Source organism: Rhagoletis pomonella, unplaced genomic scaffold, assembly GCF_013731165.1.
Source record: "Rhagoletis pomonella isolate Grant_MI unplaced genomic scaffold, Rhpom_1.0 Rhpom_scaffold_00007, whole genome shotgun sequence".
Lineage (NCBI taxonomy): Eukaryota > Metazoa > Arthropoda > Insecta > Diptera > Tephritidae > Rhagoletis > Rhagoletis pomonella.
The window spans coordinates 69,804,920-69,808,416 of record NW_023458561.1 but is presented as its reverse complement, the minus strand read 5'-3'; the positions used below and the strand labels follow the sequence as shown (position 1 = coordinate 69,808,416).

General features: G+C 36.7%; 1 protein-coding gene across 8 annotated transcripts in view; it reads left to right on the top strand.

Moving 5' to 3' along the window:
* LOC118743456 (mucin-12) overlaps positions 1-3,497 on the top strand; it is a 149,515-nt gene that overhangs the window by 66,474 nt on the left and 79,544 nt on the right. The window lies entirely within an intron of this gene.

The window sequence follows — 3,497 nt, the reverse complement described above, 5'->3', positions numbered from 1 at the left end:
CCAGAAATGAGCCTCATCGCTGAACAAAATTTGTCGATAAAAAAGCGGATTTTCTGCCAACTTTTCTAGGGCCCATTCACTGAAAATTCGACGTTGTGGCAGATCGTTCGGCTTCAGTTCTTGCACGAGCTGTATTTTATACGGTTTTACACCAAGATCTTTGCGTAAAATCTTCCATGTGGTCGAATAACACAAACCCAATTGCTGCGAACGGCGACGAATCGACATTTCACGGTCTTCAGCAACACTCTCAGAAACAGACGCAATATTCTCTTCTGTACGCACTGTACGCATTCGTGTGGTTGGTTTAATGTCCAATAAAGTAAACTGAGTGCGAAACTTGGTCACAATCGCATTAATTGTTTGCTCACTTGGTCGATTATGTAGACCATAAATCGGACGTAAAGCGCGAAACACATTTCGAACCGAACACTGATTTTGGTAATAAAATTCAATGATTTGCAAGCGTTGCTCGTTAGTAAGTCTATTCATGATGAAATTTCAAAGCATACTGAGCATCTTTCTCTTTGACACCATGTCTGAAATCCCACGTGAACTTGATGATGAAGATGTCTGATGAGGATATGTGGTGATCTTCGAAATATGTAGAAGCTATAACGTTTTCAACTTTTGGAAATTATTGTTATTTTTCCACATTTTTTTTACGACTTCAAACTCAATAAAATTGTTGAATGTATAAAATAAGTATTTTTAGCTCCAATTCCTTTTCACTTCAAGCCATAAAAGACATCGCTTGTATGCCGTCGCCACCGCCACCGCCACCGAAGATCACTACAAACTGACACGTAGTATGTATGTATGTATTCGTGGTTGTTACCAGCAAATAGAAAGGTAACCGCTGAGGAAATAAAAAGTAACCACAGCTTTCGTTAGCAGCAGCTTGAAACTTTTAGACTTCAGCGAATAAGTAGCACTAACGCCATCCATGACTATGATATTCTTCATTATTATCTGCCACATCATCGCATTGATGACGATGATGATTATGGTTGCCGCCATGAGCCACCATTTTGGCATCAGGGCAAAACGATTAACCAATAACTTTAACCACCAACGTAAAATTTAACTTTTGTACATATGTATGTACATACTTTCCTGTGCTTGTAAGTTTATGTCTGTGCGGTGTGGTGGCAAGCCAGAAAAACGTATGAAATCAGCGAATTTTCTGCAAGAGTGAAACGTTTCGTTGGCGTTGATTGTACATACATACATATGTATGTATGTATGTAGAGCTACTGCTCGTCGACAGTTGGCTTGCTATTTTACCAATTTTTTGTTTGTTTGTTTGTTTGAATGCTCACTGTTTTTATTTATATATTTTTTAAGTTGTGATTTATTTCAGTTAATACCTTCGGGGTGGCACACACATATTTTTATGGCTTCTTACTTTGCGTAATTTAATTTGTTATCAGCTCATTTTGTACATACATATATATATGTATGTATGTATGTGGGTATGTGTGTGTGTTATATGTACGGTGACCATATTTATGAGCGCCGAATACGGGACAAAAAATCATTTTGCAAATTTTTTCCACACTGTTTTCCCTGAAACAGTATCCTTATAGTAACATCAAAAATTTTGTAGGATAATTTTCTCGAGATTTTTACCTGTAAAATTTGTTAAAAAAATTCGTTAAATTTTAGTATAATAAATAATAATTTTTGGAATTTTTTTTTTAATTTGTTGAGGGTGTTCCGCATCTTTTTCATACAAAGTATGTATGTTCGACCATTTTTTTGAAAGAGAAGCAAATGAGCAGCACTTTCCACTCGCACTTTATTATACTAAATTTTCATGAGTTACAAAACTGCAAACCAAATTTTTTTATAAAGATTCTAATTAAAAAGTTTGAAATTTTGGCGAAACATTGCAGAATTAATTTTTATAGTTTTTTGCACAAAGTTGGAAATTTGGTATTATTACATGGTTTTTGTTAGGAAAAGAGCTTTACTTTCATAAAATAAATAATAATCATCAAATAAATTAAGGAAAAATAGCCAAAAATGCCGAGTCCTAATTTCTATTTTGGGCACTGTATGTATTCCTCGATTCGAATCATTCATATTAGAAAATAATAACTGTTTATAAAGAAAATTACGATTATATACCAACATCACTTAAAACTTGTTCATATGCATGCCATTTTAATGAGCTGTTAAGGCGTCGGAACCCCGAATACGGGACAAATACAGGACATTAAAAGAAATACAGAACATTTGGCGTCCCGTATAAAATAAAGAAATTACCAGGACAATGGGTCAAAAAAGAGGACTGTCCCGTATAATTAATACAGGACGGATGGTCACCGTAGTTATATGTACATATATGCACGCTACTAATGAAAAGCTAAAAGCTAAAGCGAAAAATGAAAAATGAAAAAGGTGGTTTTGCCTCCACTTTTCCGGTAGCTGCGCTCTCTTCCGTTATAATAACTTTTAAAAATTATGTGGCCAACATTTCAAGCGGATGGTGCATAATGCCAAAAGAAGGAAAATGAGCTGTTTGTGTAACAATTTTCCTTCTAGTCCCTAACTTTAAAGGCCAGTTGTTCAGCGCACGGCTGTGATTGAAACTTAGTTTACATAAACGCTCGATTAAACTAAGATTAGCCAATAAAATATCAGCTAGCTGTTCAATTTAAACTCAGTTTACGTAAACTAAGTTTGAAGTGCCACTGAAAAACTGGCCCTAAGATTTCAGTACATATTTACTATCTTAAATTTGGCGTACTTAGGTAATACCTGGAAATTCTTTGTGGTCGAGGTGCAGGCCAACCTTGGCAGACGGCAGTATGATTTCACTTTTCACATCGGCTTTCATAGCTGTAGAATAAAGGCACCACACACCGGCCCTCTATAAAGGAACATACGAGGTTTTTGTGCGGGGACTGTTTTGCCACAATGAACCACTGCGTAATTTGTAAATTTGGTTTTAGCCAAGAATACCAGGAATCAGGATGCGTTTCACCGGGTTCCGTTCCATCTCCTCTTCTTTTGGGGTAATGAAAGCGTAGCTTCGGAGATATGGGTGAGTCTGTGACAGCGAGATGCTTTCTGACGCACGATGGGCTCCTAATCGTTGACACAAAAGACGTTACCGATGGTTGGGCTTCAAGAATTCTTCGTACCCGTAGTATTGAAATCCTTGCGTTGGTCCAAAACTGCCAGGGTTGCTGCCTATTTCAGACAGCATTTTTGCGCCATCCTCCTACTTGCCGAAACGGTCTAATGCCATACGGAACACCACACAAAAGGATTTTAGTCGGATACTCTACCCCTAGCCCGCTGGAATAATCTTCAACTACTAGTTAACTCTTTTTAGATACAAATGGAACAGTAGACAGTAATTCTAAAAAAAAATCGCAAATTGTGCGCAATTGCATTACAATGATATTTATTGAACAATAAGTAATTCATACTTCATATCGCAAGCGCGAATTGCAGTGAAGTTAAAAGCAAAAAGTGTACGAGTG